Source organism: Solanum dulcamara, chromosome 9 (assembly GCF_947179165.1).
Source record: "Solanum dulcamara chromosome 9, daSolDulc1.2, whole genome shotgun sequence".
Classification (NCBI taxonomy): domain Eukaryota; kingdom Viridiplantae; phylum Streptophyta; class Magnoliopsida; order Solanales; family Solanaceae; genus Solanum; species Solanum dulcamara.
The window spans coordinates 56,818,776-56,845,927 of record NC_077245.1 but is presented as its reverse complement, the minus strand read 5'-3'; the positions used below and the strand labels follow the sequence as shown (position 1 = coordinate 56,845,927).

General features: G+C 35.7%; 1 pseudogene; it reads left to right on the top strand.

Moving 5' to 3' along the window:
• The window catches only part of LOC129903700 (DNA-directed RNA polymerase III subunit 1-like), a 51,372-nt pseudogene extending 26,010 nt beyond the window's left edge, over positions 1-25,362 (top strand).
• Positions 25,363-27,152: the final 1,790 nt, after the last annotated feature.

The following is a 27,152-nucleotide window of genomic DNA, read 5'->3' as shown; positions in this document are numbered from 1 at the left end:
TCTTTGAGACTCATCACAACTTCAAGACTTTAAATCGACACTTTATAATAGGCAACATTCTTAAGAAGCTAGCATCTATTATCATAATCTACATAATTAAGAAGATCAATAAAATATATTTAACAACTCGTCTTCATCAACTCATACTCACATAAAGGCCCATTTTAAGAACTTTTTAGCTCAACAACATCAACACATATAGAGTCAAATAAATAGGGGACAAAGCTCATACAAACATAACCATACCGAGAAAGCTCCATTTTTCATGAACATCTAACCTCAAAGCAAGAGTAAGGCACATGGGTGGACTCAACCCATGTTTTGGATAGCCTTACATACCTTAGTGAAGACTTGAAGAAAACCTTGTGGTTGGGTCTTCAATGGAGAACTCAAACCTTGAAGCTCTTGGAACTCTTCTTGTGGGAGGAGGATTTGGAGAGGAAGAACAAGAGAGAGAGAGGAACTCCTAGGGCTTTTTAGAGAGAGAGAGGAGGCTGAAAATATGATCTCAAAATAGTCTAGGGTGATACATATATAATTTGGGTAAATTCCCAAATTGCCCCTTCTCAAAAGTTCTGAAAAATAGGCAAAAATGCACCTAGCGCGATAGTGGCGCATCGCGCCATTGCAGCGCCAGGCTGATTACGCCTAAAACCTGCACACCTCGTAGTGGCGCGCCGCGCCAAGGACCAAACTACTGAGGCACATTCTTGGCGCGATAGTGGCGTGTCGCGCCCTTACAGCGCCAAGGCCAATATTTTCTGGGTTCTGGAAATTGGCTTGAAAAACCCTACACACCTTTTTGTGGCGCGCCGCGCTAGAGACCAAACTACTGAGGCATGTTTCTGGCGCGATAGTGGCGCGTCGCGCCACTGCGGCGCCAAGCCCAGTTTTCCATCAATTGCAACCCAGGCCTGAAAATCTCTGCTGGGCTAATTCATCTTAGGATCGTCATATCTTTTGACTCCAAACTCCAAAATGTACATTCTTGGTGGCGTTGGAAAGAAGACTCGACGACCATTAATTTAATAGGTCGTAGGCCACCCAGATCGTCATATATCAAAAGATAGGGTCGTTAGAAGTCAACCCCTCATGCGAACTCCTCCTCAAGCTTAGCCACGACGAATCTTTTTGGTCTTAGCTCGGTCCTAGGGGTCCTCTGTGACCCCACATCACCTCCAACACTCCTCAATTACTCGGGGACTCATCTTAACTCAAGCACACACTTCTAAATAATTGGGTTCGACCCCGCACGAAAAAAAGAAGGGTCCGAATCCTAGGGAAGAATTTTGAGGGGTGTTACACATATGCTAGCAGCACATCATGTCAAGGTCCAAGAAAAAGAATTAGACCCACATGTTTTGTGGTGTGTTACAGGGCTACCTAAATAGTTTAATTATTCCTCCTTTAGCAAACTAGATGAAGCAATTCACGCTCTTCAAAAAGTTGATGGAACATGCATTATTGTTTATGTTTGAACTGCATAAAGCTGCCCCGGGGGGTGTACCACAATCAGAACAGTAGAATACCTCTGCTTAGTAACTCATAGTGGAGTAACTGGGAGATCATCTCAAGGTATGGGGTTGTAGAGGAAGGTAGTGAGAAAGATGCAATCTTGAGAGCGTAGAAATTGGGAAGTTTATTCGTGTATTGGACATCCAAGTGGCAGAGGTTGTTAGTTGCGGGTTGCAAATTTCTGTTTCTGCTTCTGGTCACCTCATTTTTGCCTTGCCATTTCTGTCAACTCATTATCAGGTTGTAATTGCGGTGTTTTATTTTCTGACATCAGCTTTTGCCCACGGTAGAAACGAACCAGTTGATAACTTTATTTCCAATTTAGACACGTTCTTTAAGATACATGATGCAATAGCATGCACATTACAACTGATGGGAATTCTTTCATATATTGTGTGCTTCTGCACCTTTGGGTTAGTCCTTTTGTACTCTCTGGTTTAGCAGATAAAATTCTAGTCCTTTTGTACTAATACTAGGAATACATACTTCCATTTTTATGTATAAAAAAAGGATTACATTCTCCCATCCAAATTGATCTCCTTACCTCCTTAATATGAATTGGAGAATTTATCCATATTATACCTGTGGAGAGAGCTACTACAGTAAATTTTTAACCTATGTTAGGTAAAATATTTATCAAATAGTTTTTTAACTGTTGAAATGGAAAAAAAGCTTGTGCTACTGTTAAATCTTGGTATTTGCAGACACACCATTGCAAATTACTGTCTCTTCAAGATTGAATTGCTAGGATAGTGTAGGGTGGATTTTGAATCTAACTACTGTGATAGCGATTTGACTCAATTTGTCTAGCAGTTCTGTTAGTTCTGCTAAATCTCAGCACTACATCATTCATTTATCTCTTTTTGCAATATGTGCTTGTTTCTCTTCACGATCTTATTGAACACGACGACCATCACTTGAGTCTAGATATCAATCCCACTAAACTGTGTGTTCCCTGGTGAAACACTGGAAAATGATCTTGAACTTTTTGATATTGGTTTGACATAATTACTGAATGTTTAGTGCGAGCTTTTCTTGTGAGAGATATATGTCAGCAAGTGTCTATTTAGGCCACACTCAAGGTGTGTAAAAGGCAGGGTTTCTCCAAACATCAGGGAATTTGAAATTTACGTCTTGTGCATCAATTATTGTCAATTTGCTGATGCATGTTGACCAGATATTTTCTGTCTATTAATGCTACTTCAGACCTCTATTTTATCTTACTCGATGTTACAACATTGATATAGAATCTTTGGACTAGTCTGCAAATGGAAGTCGCACAATATATAAACAGTGATGTTCGTGGAGTGCCACTACATAATATGCAATCTTCTAAACCGTTGAGTGTGGTTTCACTCAACGTCTTAAAGGAAAGCAGGGACGATTCCGTGGAAATCTCTCAGGAAAGCGTGTGGAATATACTGGCCGAACTGTTATATCTCCTGATCCAAATTTGAAAATTACAGAGGTCTGACACGGAACTAGTGTTTGATCGATATCAATCATTAAATTTCACTATGAAGGGAGAATCACAAATACATATGCAGGTTGCTGTTCCAATACTGATGGCTCAAATTTTAACATATCCTGAGCGAGTTTCTCAGCACAATATAGAGAAGTTGAGGCAATGTGTTCGTAATGGACCAAACAAGTATCCTGGTGCGAAGTTTATCAGGCATCCTGATGGAACTGAGATGTAAGACCTGTACTTTTTCAACCCTTCCTGTAAATCACATGCCTAAATCTTCTAAAGTCTATCTTAATTGTATAATGCAGATCGTTGATGTTCTCTTCTAGAAAGCGACAAGCTGATGAATTGAAATTTGATTATATTGTTGATCTACATCTAGAAGATGGAGATATAATCCTGTTTAACAGACAGCCAAGTCTGCATAGAATGTCAATCATGTCTCATCGGGTGACTATTATTTTGATAAAAAATGCGTGAATGAATATTTTGCTGACTCATGTCCAGGTACTGGAGCCTTTGGATCATTCGGTCTTCAAATTATAATTTTTCATTTTTTCTGGCAGGCGAGGATAATGCCATGGCGCACATTGAGATTTAATGAATCTGTATGTAACCCTTATCATGCTGATTTTGATGGTGATGAGATGAATATGCATGTGCCACAAACAGAGGAGGCGAGACAGAGGCTCTTATGTTAATGGGGGTAAGTTTACTCTTTCCGCTCATCTTTACTTGACATATGTGGATAACAAGTAAAATGGTAGTGTTTTGAGTTACCTATACAAGTGTTTGAAATTATAGTAATGTGTGAAAGAGAAGTCCAGTTGAGAAAGTCCGCATCCTAGTTCATTGTGAGGTAAACATTTGATGTGTTGGGGAAACTGTCAACCTTTGGGGTGGACTAATACAGAACTATGGTCAATACTATCCAATCGATACAAAATCTATTTTGTCTAATATTTTCACTTTTTATCAAATTTAAAAGAAACAATTTGGTTGGTATAGTCTTCAATTGTATTATTTTTTATATACTTTATAAAGTTCTCCCTCCATTTCACTTTATGCGGCAAAGTTAGGAGTACAATTGTCAAAGTAATTGATTTTCGGCGTTAATTCGAACATAGATTCATTAATTTTTGGAATTAAAGTTGCATATTTGAAAACTACATTAAAAATACTATAAGTCATAATAGTAATAATTCAAAACATTTAAGAGAAGCATGTTTAGCTAGCAACCTCTTTGACTCCCTAAATGGTAAGGTAGCCACATAAATTGGACTAGAGTAGTATAGACTCTGGGAAGAGCCAAAATTACAGATTCAATATGGGATGACTTAATATATTCGAGGGGTATGCCGGTTTGGGTGTTTTCTGTTGCATTTATGCAGCTTAGAGTCTACTGCTTAAGGTCATCTATTTGAAAGATGGACGTGATGTCTCAAGGGTTCCATATAAGGTCATCTATTTGAAAGATGACCGTGATGTCTCAAGGGCTCCATATCTTGATGTAGTTTGCTTTGCCTTTTCCCTTTTCCAAAGCGAGGAAACTTTTCTTTTTCCCCTTTCTACTTGATCTCTTTGTGATTAATACTCTCCTTTCCTGTCAGAAATAAAATATAGATTGCTGCTTCCATTGTCAATAGTGTTTGTCTGTCTGAAAGTTCCATTGGCACATCAGAATGGCGTCTTCTTAAAATCATGACGGAATCCCTACCTGCTTATTAGCTGTAGTTATTTAATAGAATCTATAGAGGCATATGTTACAAGATTGATGGGAGGGATTTGGGTTGCTTTTTAATTATTCCAGTGCATCTTCTCTTCTGTTCCCTTATTTGAGATTTTTGCTTAAGGCTTTCCAAGCGAGGTCAAGGTTTCCTCATCTATGCTTTACTAATATTACATTTTGGTTTGGAAGTTTCTGAAAGTTACAACAGGAAACCTGAAAAGCAGATCTTCCAAACTCCCATCTTTTTACTGATATCTTGTTGCAAAAATGTGGCAGAAATTGTGTCAGTCTGTCCTCTTAACTGTGGCCAAAATAGGCTATGAAGAAATATCGAACTTGTCTTTATTTGTTTCCATGTTAGTTTTCTCCTTTATGTGTTTGTGATGAAAATGCAGGTTCAAAACAATTTATGCACTCCGAAGAGTGGAGAAATTTTGGTTGCTTCGACCCAGGATTTTCTGACGTCTTCCTTTCTCATTATGAGGAAGGACACATTCTATAATCGTGCTTCCTTTTCACTTATTTGCTCATCAGGCAGGACTTTGAAAAATCCAAAAGTAGCAATTGCACAGATTCAACATTTGAACTACAGTGGTTATCAAGAATAAATCACTTTCTGGGAAAGTGCATTTCACAAATGTTAAGCATATGTGAACCTGCATTTTTACATTATGGCAACAACCTTTTAGGGATTTGCTGGTTATGGAGCTTTTGTACCCACACCATAAGCTGATATCCACTTTTTATCTTTTGCAAGTATGTGTTGGCACCTCTTTCCATCTGTTAGTAAAGATGAGGCCTTTGTTAAAAACGGAATACTCTGGAATTAGTTATTTTTGGTCCTGTGTCTCATGAGGGCATGTCGGTGGCGGAATTTGTTGGTGAAATAGTCCACATATGACCATACTTTCTTTCCTCCTAATGCTCTCTCTCTCACATAGATAATGTTAGGCCAAGTCGCAGATAAGTGTGTAATTGAGAGGAAGAAAAGGGAACAGGGGTTATCGGGGATGTTGTTCTGGAGGGAGGTGCCTACGGAAAGGATGAGGGCAGTTAAGTTGCTTCAACAATTTCTTTCCTTATTTTCTTTATATCCTTTTGTTTATTTTATTCTTAGGCAACATAGAGTAAGTGAAGAGGGTTGTTTCCCTAATAAAGGAAACTATTAGTGTCATTTGACCCGTTTTTGTGTTAATATTGCTAAAATTGAAAAAGTATCATTTGATTGAATTTTTGATCTTAGAAGCCTTTTGGCCTGTCATCTTTCTTCCTAGATATTTGATTTGAACTGGAATATGGATATTAACACTAACTAAAATCATTGCACACTCCCTTCTTATTAGTGTGTCATTTGACCCTTTTTTGTGTTAATACTGCTAAAATTGAAAAAGTATCATTTGATTGAATTTTTTATCTTAGAAGCCTTTTGGTCTGTAATCTTTCTTCCTAGATACTTGATTTGAACTGGAATATGGATATTAACACTAACTAAAATCATTGCACACTCCCTTCTTTTTTTATTAGTTGGTGGTATTTATTGAGTTCTTTTTCATCTTAACTTTTTACTCTTGTATTTTTCAAGCCTGTTTGAAAACACTTTTCTTGAGCCGAGGGTGTTATTGGAAACAACCTCTACCTCACCCAAGGTGGGGGTAAGGCCTGCGTACATCCCACCCTCCCCAAACCCCATTTATGGGATTAAATGTATGTTGCTGTTGGTATTTATTGAGTTCTGTTTCCATCTTTTTTTGAAATGCTGAAGCCAGTAGAATTTACTGCTTGTCTTGTCTTTGGATCTTCAATTGACTGAGGTGGCCTTTTACAGCCGGTTGAGCTTTGGACTGGGAAACAACTCTTCCATATGCTACTGCGTCCGTATTCAAAGATGAGAGTCTATGTAAATCTAACAGTCACAGAAAAGAGTTCCAGTGGGAAAGGGGAGACAATGTGCCCATGTGATGGATTTGTTTATTTCCGTAATAGCGAACTGATCAGCGGGCAGCTCGGGAAGGCTAGACTAGGTCAGTTTACCTTAGTGCCCCCTGGTCGAAATTGACAAGATTTTTTTCTTATTTACTAAATAATTTGATTCTGTTGATGGTACATGTGGAATTTCATGCGTGGGAAGAAACTTTATTGGTTTGAACTTAGTATTCATTTAAATGTTCAAACAAATGCCTTCATGGGAAATACACAACACAATTTCAAGTTCTTTTTCGTTCCATTGCATCTGGGGTGAAGTATGTTGGAGAAACTTTGCGGTGCAGTGAGGAAAGAGATGAAAAAAAATTAGTAATATGACAAAAGATGGTAAAAAATCTTCCTTTGGGGAGAAAAATGTGGACAAAGTGAAACAAGCTGGGTTGAAAATTTTAGTATAGTAGTACCACAATGGAGTGGGCGTGACCATGGTGGGGAAGCTCCCCTAACCCACTCTGTACTTATCTCTAATTTATGATATTTCAGTATATTTGCTCGTGAAATTGGATCTTTTGGTGCCTTCACCTGCAAATCATTTCTTCTTCTTGATCCAATCAAATGCTCATAGGTCGCTTGGTAGAATGGTAGTACCTTAGACACTGTCCCAAGATTTAAAATTATATGGGTGATTAGATTATAGATAATTCTATTTTTATGAATCTTTTTTTGGGGACATGTGAATTGTTTTACAACATATTCAATTGCTAATGCCTTGGGCTAAACTTCAGCTCCTACTTGCATTTAAAAACAAATTTTAGGTAAGTTTTCTTTACCATTCATTTTCCATCACATGTATCCTATGGGTCGGTCATCATTAAGTTCACCATACGGGATAAAGATTGCTCCTAAATTTATAGGGATCCCAAAGATGGCTTAAGAAACCACCAGGATTACCCTCAAAAACTCCAATTGTATCTTTCCGGATTCTACATTTTAAGTTTATCATCATCGTACATGTAATGAATGGCCTCAAGGTTTCAAAAATTTATTTCTTCATAACAAAACAAGGTTGGAATTTCTGGGAACTCCAGGAAATATGTAACAGGATGTTCCGATAGATGTTGTTGGTCTTTGATGTACCTTTCTGTACCTTCTTGGTACTTCTTTTAATAAAAGATAATGGGAGTCTTTTTCTGAAAAAAAGGAGGGAAAACAATTTTCCTCTAGTATCTTGTAAATATTAACTTTTTCTACAAGGAAGGGGTTTTAGAGATATGAAGAATATCTATATTCAATGTTACATTGTTAGGGAAGCAGTTGTAGATATTCACCCAGGAGGAGAAGAACGAAGAAGGGTGATAATCATTATCTATAGAGGAGCAAAGTGTAGATGGTTTATTGGAGAGGCAACGGAATTGTATGGAGTGGGTGTGTCAAAAGGGATTGTGTAAGGAAGAAATTGGTTCTCGGAGCAAATATGATATACCATTAATGATGGTGAAAGAGTACTTTTTTGACAGGACTCGTAGTGGAAAAAAAATCCCTGAAAGAGGCGCTCGTGTAGGTGGTTAGCATGGAAATTATATTGGAAAATTTTCATGGAGGGCTAGGGGGGAATCGTTTTGGGAGATTACTACTAGAGGGCTCTCTGGTATTATGAATAGGAGGAGGTGAAGGAGTTCCTAAATAAGCTTTATGAATGGCCAGTAGGGGTAGGGATTGAAAGGTAGACATGAAGATGATGGGGAAAGGGATGAAGACTTTAAAATTAAAAAAAATTACTTGGAGATTGGAAGAAAGCGTGAAACACCTAGGCAGCATTTTCTTTTGTTCTGCATAAGGAATAACTTGAAAAAAATAAGAAAGTTGTTTACATAAGGAGTATAAAAAGAATCAAGAAACAGTTCGCCTTCTAATGTGTTGCAGGTTCACTGTTCAGCTAAGAAATTTTCAATGCTTAATATTTGTAGAAAATTGGCTACGAAGAATGATGGCTGAAAGAACCATACCGCTATGTATATTCCGGAACAATAAAATAAGGTTGTTTGAAATAATGTAAGAAGTATAATAAGTCTTCGTTACTTATGTATAGATGAATTTAGGTAGTTCTATATGATTGTTGAGCTACTTACGCACTTTACTTTTAGACCATCTTGATATTATATTAATGAAATATTATTTACTTATCCAAAAATAAAGAATATAAGGAAGAACCGATTTTGAATAAAATCTATGAAGGGTAAGAAAAGATCAGGCAAGTAGGAAAAAAGTAACTACAACTGCTTTGGGAGGAAAAATAGCACTAGTAGGATTAAAGAAATAGTCAAAGAAGGATAAAATATGAAAATAATCCGGAGTAGGGGGTTTCTTCTGTCATGAGGGAGCAAGGCACAAGAGGGACAAGTCTTCTCATCATGGACGTGGGGTGGAAGGGAGATAACCAAAATGATGCTGATGCAAAGGTGATTGGACATGGTGTTGGAGGGTTTGGGGGGAGTGGACAGGAGATGGTGAAGAATGAGAAACCATATCAGGGATAGGGGCAATAAATGGTAAAATTAGTTGCCTTTTTCCCTTTAACATTTCATCATCAGAATGGTTTCTTAGGACCTAATCTTATGGGATGTAATCCCGATATAATTTGAAGATGTGATTTTAGTTTGATTTATTGATAGAGCTTTCATTGGATTGCAAAAGTACTTGAAGAAATATTCAAACTCCCTGTGTATGGCTAGACTGGATAAGATCTTTATATACGGGGACTGTCTCTTTGTTATAAACTCCTTATTGCTTTCACCATATTATTTTCCTAGAACATGCTTGCCCGATCTTCTTTAGTACTCCTCAATGTATGATTATAGTACTTGGAGGTTAGGGCCTTTTTATCTTTAAAAAAAGTGAATTTGGCATTTTGGATTTAACACCTTTTGTTTGATCACAGCCAACGACCATTCGTAATGGCGAATTAGCAATTTGTATACTCCCGCATTTATCTAGTCTTCAATCTTGGCCAAACCTACCATCCTTTTTCATGCATCCTGTCGTTCTCTTAAACTCTTTTGCATCCCAGGTGAAAGAGGTCATTCAAAGGGAAAAGAGAAGACCCAAGTCATGGGATGTAGCCTCATTAGGTCTTATGTGGGTTGTGTGGAGGGAGAGGTATAGGAGAACATTTGAAGGGGTTAAGAGTGATTTTGTACATGCAAGGAATAACCTCTTGTCTATAGTTCCTTTTTGGTGCACCCATGAGGCTCTTGTTTGTACATATGAGTGGGCGACTTTCGTAGAGAATCATATGTTGGTGTAGGTTTCTCTATTTTTTGTTATACGTCTTGTATACGAGGGTTCCCAAACATTAATAAAATAATTTACCTTATAAAAAAGGAGATCATTCATATATTACTGGTAAGCACGTGAAATGTCTTTCTTATGTTGTTTCAACTTTCAACATCTCATATCTGATTATGCTGAATTGACTTCTTTATTTTGTTTGGAAAAGGGCATAAAATACCCTTGAACTGTTGGAAATGGTACAAAACTACCCTCCGTCCACCTATTAGCTCTCAAATACCCCCAACATTTACCTTTAGGTCCCATATTACCCTTATTTTTAAGAGAAAAGTGTCAAAAACACACCTAAACTATCCATTTTTTTGAGTTTCTTACCTAAACTATCACTTCTCAGTTTGAGAAACATACCTCAGTGGTGTGTGTAATACACTCTCTATTTTTTGAATTTTTTTGTCACATGGCTAAAATATTCTATATTGATAAAAATTAAATAACTATTAATATTAGGTAAAAGTTAAAACTAAAGTATTTCTATCCCCCAAAAAAGAAATTATTTTTTTTTAAAAAACAAAATTATTTGTTAATAAAATGAAATTATTTTTTTAAAAATGTTATTTTTTTCACTCATGTGTATGTATCTAACACAAAACGAGAAAAAAAATTGAAAACGGAGGATTAGGTGTGGTGGCGTAGAATTTTTTTTTTTTAAAATATATAAAAATAATATCTAAATTATCATTTGAAGGGGGAGGGGGAAGATGAAATAATTTTTTTTTAAAAAGACTTTTATAAAAGAAATTTAGAAAATAAAAATAAAACAAAAAAATTTGGGTGTGTGTGGGGGTGGGGGAGTATGGTGAGAAAAAGTGGTGGAGTGGGGTAATAAAAATATTTTATATTTTCTTTGAGGGTGGGATAGTAATACTTTAATATTTAATTTTAACTAATTCTAAGAATTTATTAATTTTTGTCTAGGTGGAATATTTTGACTATGCGGAGTGTGATGTGACAATTTTTTTAAAATGAAAGAGAGAGTGTACACCACACACCATGGTGAGAGTGGAATAAAAGAGGTGTGTTTCTTAAACTAAAAAGTGATAGTTTATGTATGAAACTCACACTCCCAATAGTTTAGGTATGAAACTCAAAAAAGAGGGATAGTTTAGGTGTGTTTTTGACACTTATCTCTATTTTTAACGGTCCCCCATTTAAATCCAATTAATAAATTCATTAATGACGTGACGATCATCTATTTGTCACCTTATAATTAAACCTAAACTAATTTAACTCCCCACCCATTCTCAAATCAAACCCGCCCCAAACTCATTTAATCCATCTGCCCAAAGCAAAACCTTTCCTTCCCAACATTTGACTTCATCTTCAAACCCTTTAATCCATCGTTTCCGGCCACATTTCATTTTCTTCCCGATTCCTTTAGCTGGTGAGGGATTTCTTCATTATAAAATGACATGTTCTAGTGTGCTTGTGGGTAAAACTCAAACATGGATAGTACATTTGTGCGAAATATAGGAGAAAAATATTATTGAATTGTGTATTTACATTATTACATTGAGACCCTATTTATAGACACTAGATTAGACTCATTTTCCAACTAGGACACTACAATACAATCCTTTTCTGAGTAGGATTCTATATACTGTTTCTATTCCTATTCCTATTCTAAGTAGGATTGTATATATTATTCTTGTTCCTATTCCTATTCTAGCAACATTAAATTATAGTAACTTGCAATTCTGATATCCCAATACATGATGGTACATTTTATTTTTGGTTGCAGAATCAATTGCTCCTTAAGATGCAAAACCTACTAGTGAGAAGTTATGTTTTGTAGCTACAGATAATAAGTATAATGCACGGTATAAATTACGGTAAATTGCAGTTTTATTGTCCCAGTACATGCATATAGTAAATTCTATTTTGTGCAGCAATCACCAAGTGCTCCTTAGTCCAAGATTTATTAGTAACAAATCATATTCTTTAGCTACAGACAACAAATTGCGTTGCCAAAATTGTTTCGTTATTAAACATTGTTAAAATAACATAGGTGTCTTGTGTGTTTATTGTCTGTCGTTGTTTATTTTTCAGTCTAATGCCTCCATGGATGTTGCTCCGGTAGAGACTGCGGTTGTAGTTCCATCTGAGCATCAGCCTTTGGTGCCATTAAATTAGCATAACGGATGAGTGTAAGGTAGCGTTTTCTGAGATTGTGGCCGAAATGTTGAAATGGAAGGGTTTGAAGATGAAGTCAAATGTCGGGAAGGAAAGGTTTTGTTTTGGGCGGATGGGTTAAATGAATTTGGGGCGCGTCTGATTTGGGAATGGGTGGGTTTCTAAATTAATTTAGGTTAATTATAAGATGACCAATAGATGATTGCCATGTCATTAATGAATTTATCAATTGTGTTTAAACGGGAGACCGTTAAAACTAAGGGTAATATAAGGGTAATATGGGACCTAAAGGTAAACGTCGGGGGTATTTGAGAGCTAATAGATGGATGGAGGATACGTTTGTACCATTTCAATAGTTCAAGGGTATCTTAGGCCCTTCTCCATATTTTGTTTTGATATGAGAAGAATGTAAAAGGACACCTTATGTACTAATGTTAGAGGTAGCACAGCACATCCTTAATCTTTTCTTGGGCTCTTTGATTGATTATATTGGAAGTTCTCATGTGTATTGGTCCTTTTGACTTATGGTCTGTTCTTTTTGGATTTTAAGACCGTAAGAAACAATGAGATAACAGTACTTGTTATTTGTGAGAGATGACCACGGGAAATGGAAATAAGGATGGTCTCTACTCTGTTCTGTTGAGAGACTACAAGTCCCATGCTGCTGTAACATGCATGAATCGGCTTGCAAAGTTGAGGTGCGTTAGTTAGATTCAGATCAGCCATTTACTTCTGCATTTGTTGTCAACTGAAGGTTCTTTTTTAAGCTGTCATTAAAGGAGTATACTTCCTTAAGACATTTGGATGAAATAAATGATTAGTGGCTTTCAATTTTTCATGGACTCGGTTCAAATGCCACACACTTTATGTCCTTATTACTTGGAGATGGTTCTGCTTGGAGTTGATTTTTTTTTCTTGTTGCCATTTGGTTACAGTAGGCGAAGGAAAATTTCCTCCCCTTAAGTGATTTTTGACTATTTAAGCTTTCTAAAGTCTTTTCCTCTGATATTGGATGCCATAGTTATTCTGATTGCAAATTGACTATTCTAGCACTAAGTTCATATGCAATTGCCAATTGGTATTTTTGAATTTTCAGATTGTGTGCACACTTCAAAGAAGCACACACTTTCAGTTCTCTCTTTTCGCTTCAAGCACCATGGACCTTGTTGTTTTGTTGCGCTTTTCATTTTTTCAAAAACAATGACTTTTCACTTTTCATATCTTGCTAGTGCTCGGTGGATTGGAAATCATGGATTTTCCATAGGGATTGATGATGTCACACCTGGGGAAAACTTAGTTAAGCAAAAATAAGGAGAGATTCATCGATATTACAAGAAATGTGAAGATTGTATTAAACAATTCAATGAAGGAAAGCTTGCTGTGCAACCCGGCTGTGATGCTGCGCAGACTCTGGAGGCTGAAGTGACTATGTCGTTGAATAAAGTTTGTGACGACATAGGAAAAGTAAGAACTATGTATCTTTTCATTTACTGCTAGTTTCTCTAAAAATCTTCACCTGTAGGGCTTGTATCTATCCAAGACAGGTTTATTGCTTGTAAACTCTTTTGTGCTAGTAGAACCTTCCTATCTCCGATCTCTTCCTATCTCCCCTGACAGATATAAGGAAGGAAAACATGGATAATGTGAGCTTAGACACAATCTTCAAAAATTTAACACTTCAAGGTTAAGTGCTAAACTTGTGAACTTAGAACAGTAATCATAGAAGGAAAAGAGACACTCTTGGCTGCTGACGGAATTGCTGATCATGTAATAGCAACTCGAATGGAACACAAGAAGCAAATTTGCATAAACCATACCTGATGATGTTACAGTTCAATTCATCAGTTACCTAAGAGTTGTAAAGTGTAAGGGAACCTGTATGCACCAAAGCCGTCAAAACCCAGGGGCCCAGTTTAAACATAATTCTCAAGAGCAGCCTCTTATAAATCTACTGTCCTAAGAGCTTATGTTTCCCTTGTTTATTTGCACCTCTTTGCCACAGTCTTCTTTCATATTGTTGTCGATTCACTGCATTAGATTCTTAACCTCATCTGGCTACCAAGGGACTTCCATCTTTCCCTAACATCTTATGCTATTCAGGTTCAGATACTCATTTTCCCTTAACTTTGTATTATTTGCACTTGTAGGACGCTTCCCTCTATAATCTTTGATGGCCAGTTATGGAAGAATAGCCCTTTTCCAGCTTCTAAAGTTCAATTACAGATTGTTTTCAACTGTTGATTATAGTCTTAGTAGCCCTTTCTTTTCATTTTCCATCTTCATTGTGCATTGGCTGAATTCTCTTTAATTGTTCTCATAACCAGTCTAAATCTTCTAGTTAAATCCTGATCTCCCTGACATTGCCAAGTCCCCTCTCGATAAGTAAAAGGAAATTCCCTATCCAAGTTGTCATTTTTTTGTTCAAGTTTCTTCTGCTCAATCTGAGGAATATTGAAGCCATGAAACCTCGATTTATAGAATATGATGGAGAGTTTGGTGCATTCAAGCTCATTTTAGAAAATATCTGCTTTGTGCTTATTTGAATTTGGGGTTGGGGGCCATTGGAGCAAATCCTTGCCAAATAGCGTAAACCATTTTAAGATATCTTTAAATTGGCCAATTCTATGTGTATTCTTACATTATATTCTTCTCCTTCACCTGGAGAAAAGAGAGCCCAGCCAGTGACAGTGACAACTTGTAATGAGAATCTTCTCTAAAGCAAGTTGTTGTTTTATGGTCCCATCATTCTTTGGAAAAAATAAACTGAGTGGTCATTTGGCATCTAATTCTGAGAGTTAGAAGACATGCTTCTTTGAAGTCTCTTTCTTTGCTCTTGAACCTTTCTCCCAGAAGTATAGGTTTTGTGATGTTTAAGAATTTATTTTCAAATCACATTTTGATTCGGGAAGGTGGAACAAATTTGCCTGAATATCAATTTTTTGACAGATTTGTATGAAAGCACTAGACTGGAGGAATAGTCCTCTAATCATGTCACAGTGTGGTTCAAAAGGATCCCCAATTAACATAAGCCAGATGATTGCATGTGTTGGTCAGCAGTCTGTTGGCGGACGTCGTGCTCCTGATGGATTCATAGATCGAAGTCTTCCGCATTTTCCCTTCAAATCAAAGTTTCCAGCTGTGAGTACATAATGCTACATTTTAGTTTTTTTTGTTATGCACTGGATTGTTAGTCATTTGCTCTTTGACAAGAGCTCAAGGTCTTTCCTTATACACCTACCCAACCTGTATTAGTAGTAGGTGGGGTCTCCGAGAGCATCCTCCTTTTCCTGCCCTAACTGTGTAAACCTTCTTTACTTTCTTCTTTGTATTAATCTTCTCAATTAAATTAATTTAGCTGCATCAATGAATTGTTGCCATACAGTTATGATGGTTCCGTATCTAAATCTTCAGTAATGCACCTTCATCTATAGTTATTCCAGCGGACCGCACGTTACAGGTGTTTCTCATTCTCATTGATGGTTGTATTTGTACTATTAAATGATTGCCTGAATGCCTTAGGTGAGATATGCATTTTGCAGATAGTGGTAGTGACCATTTGTCTGTCTATTCCACCAGTGCAATTTCACAACTGCCCACTCATTTACTATTGGTCTATCTATTCATTCATTCCTGCATGCTTCTTGTATATTGTAGTAACTTTGAATTGTCTGAAGAAAAACGTAATGAACTGGTAACCTGTAAAAGTGGATAAATGTGATGCTTTTGAACGCATAATGTTGATTCTGAAATTTGACAAAGGAACCTCTTCTGTGATGGTTGCCATCTGTTGTGGGGTGAACATCATTTCCTTGGAGGCGGAGACATCCTAGGGACTAGGCACATTTATAGTGTTCTGCAGTTGGAGTAGATGGGATCTCCATGTTACAGCTGTTTCTACAATGAGATTCCAGATTATGTCTTTTGATAAGCCACTGCATGTAGGTTTGATTGGTATTGCGGTGCACACGTTTGGTTCCAGTTTTTTTGGGGAAGGGGACAACTTGAGAAATGGTTGGCTTACTTAGGTTAAGTATTGATGATGTTAAAATAGAGAGAAGCAGCAGATACTTTGATGGTTTTGATTGATTTATGAATGTAAGACACCTATTTATTGTTGTCAGACCAAGACTTCTAACTTCTTTGTAGTTTTCCTGTAAGACATTCCTTTTCAGATTTGATCTTTCCTTATTTTTATTCAATCATTTAATTAAGTGATCGGTTAAAAAGTGAGATATAATGGAGAGAAGAATCTACTTCATTGGTTGGAATAGATTATATGACATTACATAGAACATTAATGACACAGAAGCTTGGTATGAGTGGGCTGAGAGAAGGGAAAATACTTTTTTTTCTTTATAGTGGTAACTAGAGAAGGGAAAATACTTTGTTATGCAAGGCAATGAGTAGGAAGGTTCTTTTAGGGTTGTGTCGACCACATCACAAAGCTTTAGATGGTCCAGGCAATAATTACAAGAGATGCAACAGGTAAGGGATGCCATGAAAAATATGAGGATAAGAAAAGCTTGTGGTCCAGATGGTATCACCATAGAGGGTTGGAAGCGTCTTGGTCAGGTTGGAGTGGGATGACTTACCAAGCTAATATAATGCTATGTTGAGAAGTGGTAGGATGATGGGTGAGTGGAGTAAGAGTTACCATTGTTTCAATTTATAAAACCAAAGGAGACACTAAAAGTTGTGCAAACTGTCGTGGTGGTGAACTTATGATTCATACAATGTAATCAATGTTTGTCAAAAGTGAAAGCTCTAAAATGTGCTCGAGGTCTATTGGTGCTTTAAGCTCAAAGCAGAGTTGAAGTGTGAGCCTTAGTAAAGGAAGTGCAATGAAGGAAACAATAAAAATATATATGCAATTCAAGAAAAAATAATAAATTCATTCATAATGTTTCCCTCAACAATTAGTACACTTATTTGCCAATTATATTTGTTATTTAGTACCGCTCGGCTCAGATAAAACTCATGGGCAATGAGGCACACACCTTAGGTCCTTGTCTACACTAAAGCTCAACTTAATCTAGGTGAAGCGCGCCTTAAATGGAGCCTTTGATAAATACTCAATGAAACTCTAGGAGCGAATGATAGAGCGTATATACTTAGGGACTCTACAAGAGTGACAAAGAACCAATTTGGATTTATGCTTGGTAGATCTACAACAAAGGCTTTATTTTTGCTAAGGATATTGATGGAATTTTATTGCGAGAGGAAGAAAGATCTGCCCATGGGGTTCTTTCTTTTTTCCTTTCTTTTCTTCTCATTTTTTATTCAACTTTGTTCCCCATACCCCACTTGTGGGATTTCAATGGGTATGTTATTGTTGTTGTTTGTTCCAAATATCTTCATCTTCATATCACTTTATTCCTACACAGTAAAATATAATATTAAGCACAAAGTAATATAATCAATACTCAAAAGACGATTAAAAGTATTAAAAGTGAGGAAAATAATGACCAAATATATGCATTTTTGCCCGAACATCACCACCCCACAGATGTGTGTGTAAATATTGTATGAACAACGTATATGGATGTATATACATCTATGATACAAAGTTATACATCATATATATATATATATATATACACACACACACACACACACAAAATATCGGTACGTTACATATACATTGCATATAATGCGATCATTTTTGTTGAAAAAACTTTTTGTCACCTGTACAGTTTCATAAGAATCCCTTAAAGCACTTGTTTTAAGCCAAATTATAACAAAAATAAGCCAAAAGCTATAAGTTAGGATTTTCATTTTGTTGTAAACGAGGATAGTTAAATGATATTGAATCAGTAATAATGTCTTATAGATGCCCTACAAGAATGGGATGGGGGATACAACTTCAATTTGTGGGAATCTGGCTACTGATGTACATACTTTTGGAGCACTTTAAATTTTCTAAACTTTAATTTCTAGCCCTTAAAACATTTTAGTATATTATTTCAAATTGTTTGTTAGGTTTCAAAAGACTCAAAAGTTCCATTTCTTTATTTCCGTCAAATTTTGTGGGATTAAAATAACATTATGTCCACTCTTCCAACCTCTTACACCCCAACCAAAACTAAAATCTTAGTTTGATTCTGTTTTGTGTAAGTTGGTTTTACCTTCTAAAATGGTTCATTCAGATTCATCAATTGCAGTTATTTCCTTTCTTAGAGCCCGTTTGGATGGGCTTAAAAAAAGTAACTTTTATGTATGAAGTGCTTTTAGAACTTTGAAGTGCTGAAAGTTATTTTTATAAATAAGCAGTTGAGTGTTTGGATAAAAGTGCTTATGATGTAAATTTTAGGGTTAAAAGAATAAAAAAAGGTAGTTTGAGAATTTAGTTAAAATATAAGGGATATAAAAGTAATTTCCATGGTCAAAGAAAATGACTTTAAGCACTTTGGAAAAAAAAGTTAGGAATCCTAACTTTTCATTTTTGACTGACTTTAAGAACTTTATGGCTTAAAGTCAGCATTAGACAAACACGTCCAAAAGCTAAAAAGGGGCTTTAAGTTGGTTTTGACCAACTTAAAGCCAATCCAAACAGGCTCTTAAAGAAGAGATGCTTAAAGTAATTATTGCAGTGACTTATGCGCTCAATTTTAGAAAATGCATGTATTTACCCTTATGGAGTGCTGAGTACAGTTTTGTTTGTGATCCAGGCTAAAGGATTTGTAGCTCATTCCTTTTTTGACGGTTTGTCAGCAACTGAGTTCTTTTTTCACACAATGGGAGGAAGAGAAGGCCTTGTTGATACGGCGGTACGGATCTCCTCTTTCGGCTTATTTGTTGGTGGTATTATTTATTTCTCGTTCGGACATAATATATGTGTACCTGAATTCTTCATTTGTCTGCTTGACTACTTCTATCTAACAGGTAGGATATGAGTGTGGGGTACTTCGTGTAGGTTCTTTGAGATACACCAAAAATTGACAGACAAACTGCTTATACCCGTCCCGTATCGTATACTTAACACACCCGTATCAAATATGAAAGTGCATGTAACATAGGATTCTATAGATTCTTGTTGATATCTTTCTTTGAAGTATAAGGCTAAAGTTTTGTCGGTGTTGGATGTTCATCCATTTTGATCCCTACAGGTTAAAACTGCCGACACTGGATACATGTCTCGTCGTCTTATGAAAGCTTTAGAGGCCCTTGCTGTTTATTATGACATCACTGTACTAAATGCTAGCGCATGTATAGTTCAGTTCATTTATGGCGATGATGGCATGGATCCTTCTCAGATGGAAGAGAAAAAAGGACATCCTCTAAATTTTAGCAGATTATTTATGAAGGTTAAGGTATGAACTTCAATTTTAATAGAACCTAATAAAAAATCAATTTTCAACAGTCTTGTGATGAAGGTTAGAAAATTTTGATAATTATTTTCTATTTATAGGCAACATGTCCTCCTGGAGGTGCGAAGAGTTTGTCTTACTCAGAAATCTGCGAAATAGTCAATGAAAGGCTCTCATATCATGATATGAGTCCTGAAGGGGGGTGCTCAGAGGCATTCCGTGCTTCGCTGTCTGATTTTTTGATTAAAAATTTAGCTAAAACCTTGAAAAATTTACGGGAATCCCTATTATTGGGTGAAGAGAAGCATGCAGGGGATGACCATGGATATCTTGAAAACATTGCGTTAAACATATCTGGTATTACTAAGAAGCAACTACAGGTAAATAGCTTCAGAAGTTCCTTTTTGCTTGTGCAGAGGATTTTCTGGTTAATTGCTTGCTCCAACTATTAAGTGGTTTACTGACAAAACTGCATACAACAATTAAGTTGCTACTTGATTTACTTTTCCTTCAATTTTTATTGGTTATGCTTCAAGATATGAAGTTCTGTTATAATATGTTGTCATTGAGGATCATGCAAATTAGTTATTCAGAAGTGACTTATTATTTTGATGGGAGTTCAATATGACATGTTTTCTATTACTGCTAAATTCTTATTGGTACTATATTACTGCATAGATGTTTTCCGTTTGACAAAATAAAAATATAATTAAATAGCAAGGACAAGCAAGATTTAAATCTTTGTTGCTCCTTAGTGGAAACTTCATATAGTTCGATCTATACACTATATGTGGCAGTGAATTTTTATTTGCATCCCACTTGAATGATAAAAATCTCCCTCCATTTCAATTTGTTTGTTTGACTTTTCTTTTTAGTCCGTTTCAAAGAGAATGCCTCTTTCCTTTTTTGGCAACTCTTAATTTCAACTTTCCACATGACATGTTTAAGACCACAAGATTGAAGGACATTTTAAGACATTCTACATAGCTTTAGTAAGACCACCAGATTCAAAAGGCTTATTTATTCTCTTAGGGGTCGTTTGGTAGAGTGTATTGACAAAAATAATGCATGCATTGACTTGGTGTATTAATAATATCTTGTTTATTATACTTTTTCATGCTATGTATAACTAATGCAAGCACTCTATTGTGTATTAAGGTGTGTATTACTAATACCATGGATTTCTAAGTATTAGTAATGCAAGGGAACTTAATGCATGCATTAGCATGTTAAAGACCCAATTGCCCCTCAATTTTTTTTACATCTTTTCCACCATGTTTGTGGAGGGTATCTTTGTAAATAAATTTTAAAAAAATTATGCAATACATGTTATTTTTAATACACCAAGCCAAACAATGCATAAGAATATCTCTTCATAATTAATACAAGCATAACTAATACAAGCATAATTAATACACTCTATTTAACATTATTCTTATACACCCTACTAAATGACCCCTTAAACTATAGGTTCAAAATCTTTTTTTTTAGAAGTTTTATGTGCTCATGAATGATGAAAAATGTAGTATGTGCAATGGAATATGAAAGTTCTACACATTAAAATACAGACATTGTAAAGGAGAGACAATTTTGATTATCGAGAAGAATTGCGCATAGCACCAAATGAGACAAAGAAAGTAACTTATTTTCAATCAAAAGTTTAGCAAATTTATTGGTTAGAAGTATGTAACAAGCTATCTTGCTTAATCGTGAATGCTGAAATTCAAGATTAGCTGGATCATGGGAGTAATTATTTGATGATATGTAATCCTAAACAATTAGATCTTATTTGTTTTCTATTTCAGAAAATGTTCCTCTTTTTAATGAATTTGTATTTTGGTTTCAATTTTGAAAAGAAGTAAGTTCTGCAATTGAAAAAAATAAAATCAAAGTTCAAATTTATTAGGAAAATGAATATAAATTGCACCCAAGGGTGTGGCCTAGTGGCCAATGAAGTGGGATTGAGAATCATGAGGTTTCGTTTCAAATCCTAGCGGAGGCAAAAATACTAGGTGATTTGTTCCCATTTGTTCAAACCTTAGTGGACAAAGTTACCTAATACTTGTGTTGGTGGGAGGTAGCAAGTACCTTGTGGAACATGAATATGAATTCTTCAAATTTGAAAGTTATATACCACAACCTGTTTAGTTGAAGTGTGTCAAATATTTAGGGAAGTCCAAGAATAGAAAGAGTGACGTGTAAATTTGAGCAAAGAGATTATTTCATTGATTTTGATGTGCCACATTTGCTTCAAACTATCTTACATTGCACCTGTTTCGTCAGTATTTTAATATCCTAGCTCCCTTCATGTAATAACCCGAGAAGGTTTTCCTATATGAACTGTTGTGCTAATCAAAGTCATTTAAATTGGAAACACAGGGATTCTATGTTATCCCCAGTAGTATGACTAAATAAAGCTATAGTATGTAAAGTAGACATGAAATCTGTATGGTACGAGAATTACTAGTAGTACTTCATTGAGGAAATAATTTCAATGGGAAAGTAGGAAAAAAAGAAAATAAGGGATAACATTTTCTACTTATATTAAAAGAAAAAGATAATGTTTAATTTTCTCCAGAATCATAAAGTTACTAATAGCATTGTGCATATCTGTGGATTTTTAATATTCCTTGCTTGTTTGTAGGTGTTCCTCAACACGTGCATCTCTCGGTATCACCTGAAAAGACTAGAAGCTGGAACTGCAATTGGTGCAATTGGAGCTCAGGGTATTGGGGAACCTGGGACACAGATGACACTGCAAACCTTTCACTTTGCTGGAGTTGCAAGCATGAGTATCCTTGTTTATTTGGAGCTTAAGTTTACGTCATCAAAATGGTTTTTGGCTAGTCTAACTGACCTTTTATCATATTATCCTGTTTCTTTAACTCTTTGGTAGATGTTACACTTGGAGTTCCTCGAATAAAAGAAATCATAAATGCAGCAAAAAAGATCACTACTCCTATTATTACTGCAAAACTTCTGTCTGCTGCTAATTTAACTGCAGCAAGGATGATTAAAGCCCGTATTGAAAAAACTCTTTTGGGGCAGGTAAATTGCTTGTATTTACGAAATTTACAAAGCTCTCATAATGGCATTGAACTAAGTTCATTGTGAATACAACATTTATTTCCTATGCAGGTGGCTAAGAGTATAAAGATTGTGTTGGCATCTCGATTGGCATCACTTGCTATTTCACTTGATATGGAGACAATTCAGGTGTCACAACTGTGTATTGATGCTTATACTGTCAAGCAATCAATTTTGCGGACATCAAAAATAAAATTGAAGGAACATGTGAGATAAGTTGTGTTTCTGTTTCTGCTTCTTATCAATCAATGACATCTTGTTGAGTGAAACTTCTATTTTCTGCAGCAAGTAAAAGTTCTGAATCCCAGGAAGCTGGAAGTTTTTCCTCAGGCTGATAAAGATAAACTGCATTTTGAACTGCACCGGCTGAAAAATATGCTGCCTGCTGTTGTTGTGAAGGTATGACCAGCATCAAGATTTAATTTTAATTAAATCTGTGGGTTTTCAGTTCAGAATTGATTAATCTGTTTTATCTGAACTACTCTGTTGACGTACATTTGTAAATCTTCTTGGGATGTCAGGGTATTACTACAGTTCAAAGGGCTGTGGTGAACAAAGAACAACAAAAAGATAGTAAAAATGATGTCAAAGGGGAAACATATGAGTTGCTTGTTGAAAGGTAAGTTTTATGTACACCTTCTTCCACATTCTATATCATTAGGTTGTGCTCAGTTTGGTGTAGCAAGCATGTAATTTTCTACATTATTCCTATATGAATTTAATAGCTCATAACTTATTTGTCTTTTATGGTAGAGATTCAAAAGTTATCTCACTTTCACATGCCTTATTCTGTATTTTTTATGTTACAAAATATAACTTAAGAGGGCTAATTAAGTTATCGAAAGCATTGCACTGATCTAGAGAATTCAACACCCCTTTTTCAAACAGTTTCTTAAAAGTGAAGTAGAATGGAACTTGGTCAAATCTTAGTCCTTGTAACCTCCTTCTCGGACAAATTGTTTACGGAACGATGACATTCATGCTCGGATGTGGGTTCATATTCTCATTGGTGGTCCAAGACCATGTACGGTCAAGGTCTGTCCATGAGCATGAGGTCAAGTTTAAACACGTCCTACTTGGGCAAGGATAGACTCAGATCGAAAATGATCCCCCACCCCACCCCCACCCAAATTTGATTATCTTCAATTATTTGTATCTATATTTCTCAATAGAATAATTATTTATAACTGTAACATTAAATATTTGTCTAATCTTGTATGTACCAAAATAAATTGGTATTCATTTGCAAAAATAATCTATATAACTAGTCAATGGCTACAAACACATCAAATCTAGTAAAGCTGTTTTGTTTGTTATTTTTTTTTCTTTGCGAACTACAATTGCATCCTATGTGTGCTTATTAATGATTTTAGACGTAAGCTCAATAGCATAATAATACATCAAACTAATTGAAATATTAAATGCAATTATGATGTATAATTATATGAAAAGATGAGTCAAGTTGACCTTCCCTCTCATCTCAGGGTGAATCAACGAATTGTTTACAATACAGGCCGTATTTTATGTCTATGCTTGCATCATATGGCTGTCACCTACCCTATCTAGATGTTTTAGTTGTTAGAAAGGGAGAAAAGTGTAAAATATTTATATATCAATTTAGATCTGTAACTTTTTGACAATCAAATAAAGAACAACTTCGAAATCATCTTTTTAATCGGAAAGCAAGGTATTAATGGAACAATTTTTTTTCAGAAATGGAACAATTTTACACACAAGAACATGAGTTGGAGCTTTTAAGACCGGTTTGTTGCGGTTAGATCATCAAAAAAATTAAAAGGATTTTAAAAATGTGCAGAAAATCTGTATTTTATGGTCTCATTGAGAGTTTAATTGGTAGACTAGCGACTCATATAATCAAAATGATATTGTCAAAATAATGTTGTCTCATATAGCTTCTAGGACGCTGTGAAGAAATGTACAAGAGAATTACAATCCTACTCTATGGTGTTGGTTTTCAATTGTCAGCAAGTTGGGCTTTTGGTTTTCATCTCTGGAATTTAATGCTCCAATGAGTTGTTGCTATAAAATAGAACTTCTACATCTTACCTGCTCTTTCCTTTCTGTAGGAACGGTCTCCTTGCCGTAATGGGCATTGAAGGAGTTGATGGACGTAATACAAAGAGCAATCATATAATGGAGGTGCAGCAAACTCTAGGCATTGAAGCATCAAGGGTCTCTATAATTGATGAAATTAATTATACCATGTCAAGTCATGGAATGACAATAGACTTGCGGCACATGATGCTTCTTGCAGATCTGATGACATATAAGGTACTTCTCCTGGAATATTCCTCATCCAAAAACATGTTGGATGCCTTTAATATCCAAATATCGAGCTTAATTGACATTCTTTGTCACTATCATAGGGTGAAGTCCTGGGAATAACTAGACATGGTGTCCAGAAAATGAAAGATAGCGTACTGATTCTAGCTTCATTTGAGAAGACAACCGACCACCTGTTTAATGCATCTGTAAATGGAAGGGGTGATAAGATAGAAGGAGTAGCCGAATGTATCATCATGGGCATACCAATGACGATAGGCACTGGGATGTTTAACCTTCGGCAGTTTGACTCTTAGCATGACATTTTATTCTTTAACCTTAATAATATCCTCTATGTGCGTCTTAATTATTTGAATAAGCTAACACATTGGAGCTACAGAAAGGAAAACTGATTAGTCTACGGAACTTTTAAGGTCTTATTGCTAGATCAGGGAATCAGTATTCTGAGAATGGTTTCTTTTCGTTAGAACAATCAAATATTGGCATATCTTTGCATCCGGCTGATGCAGGATGAGAAGGGAGGTGGAATGGGAGTAAATTAGAGAAGTAGGAGAATGAGAGAAGAATAAAATAGGAACACAGAGATATCACCAAAACCTATTTGTTAAGTCATTCTTTTTTCGAGTTAATGAAACAAAATAAATAAATAAATAAAGCCTTATTCTGGTAGGAATTTCTAAACAAGTAAAAACTCTTAAGACTATTAGAACTCCATACCTTTGTAAAATATTAAATACCTCAACCTAATAGGTAAGATCTTATCTCAAGCTAAAAGATAACATCTTTAACTAACAGGTGGAGAAATAGAGTGTAGGAGGTGGTTCATTTGGCACTCATTATGACCATATGGAGAGAGAACCTGTTGTTTAAAGGAGTCGAAACAGTTCATGAATCTCTATATTCTTTTAACATTTTGGAGCACCTAATAGATGTCGATAGACAATTGGGGTGGTTCTTTGCGGTGGATCATATTTCGCCTGGGTGTTGTACTTTTTGGAATATACCGTATATATTGTGATCAATGTTCTTTTTTAAAAAAATTTACTTCATAAATAGGATTGAGAAGAACGGCGTAAAATACATTGGTAATTTGACAATTTTAGACCCATAAGTCATTCCAAGCCACAGACAGCAATACAAGAATGTTAGAGAAGTAGGTCATGTAGAGTGGGAGGTTTCAGATGCTTAGAAAGGGATATGTATGTCATTATGCATTGTATGTGAGCATAAAATGGATCACCAGTTAAATGGAAAATATTGTGAATTGTTTGCTAAATCATAGGTTATTTATGTGATGTCCACATCTCATATTTTATTAAAGTTTCTTTTAGCGAGTATATGTTGTGTATATTGGAGAAGTCCTCGTAAACTTGTCAACGTTAAGTTAAAGTGGTTATCTAGTACAATAACTAAGAAAGGGTCAGATTTGTAATCTAAGAAGTTAGCTACTTCTATTCCAATCACTTACAGTTATTGTGGTAGCTTGTGAATCCTTGCTGCATATTAAAGTGTACTTTCTAGGTGTGGTGAAACTCTCAAATCTAATGAAACCCAAACTTCTGCACAGGGAGGATAATACATAGAATAGTTTGGTTACTTTGATCCGTCAAATAATCATATTATATCCATTCATTCCTGCTCTTTTTTCTTGTCATTCTTGTGAATGTCTTTTAAAGTTTGACGTGCTTCTTACCTTCCAAGATAACTAATTCCTTATTTCCCGGTGTTTCCTCTTCTCCTTCTTTTATGCCAGTGTTGAGCAGGTTCAGCTGAATTATCAATCAGAACCTATGATATCCTAGGTATTCTAAATGAATTTTCTGGTTCTGCAAATTTATACTTGAGGCACTGTTGGATTCTGATGGAAGGATGATAGCAAAGGTAACGAATTTAATACGAGGAGAATAAACACTCTATTTCTGTGACATGACATTTTGATGCTGCTGCTTGTTTTCTGTTCCCTTTGCATATTACGCATCAAAACATCTTCTTTTAGTTCCCAATCTCGTTACTGATCATCAAAATTTTAGTTTCAGCTTCAATGGATAGTTATCCACTTCTCCCTATTTTTCTTTGTGCTTATTGTTTTCCTTCTATTTTAAATGGGACACCCATCCTCTTGGGCTTGAGGGAGGAATGAATTGTCGGAGTCGAAGCATTATCAGATTTCATTGGAATAGTCATTAAGGGCAACCTTTCTTGATTTTACCATCTTACCTTTTTCGCCTTTGGGACCGATTTTACGGGTAAGGCAACTTGCAATATTTCTTCTTGTGGCGTGGTTTGCAGATCCTATCATTGACCATTCAACGTCAGGTGAATTTAAAAAGAAGTCTTTGAA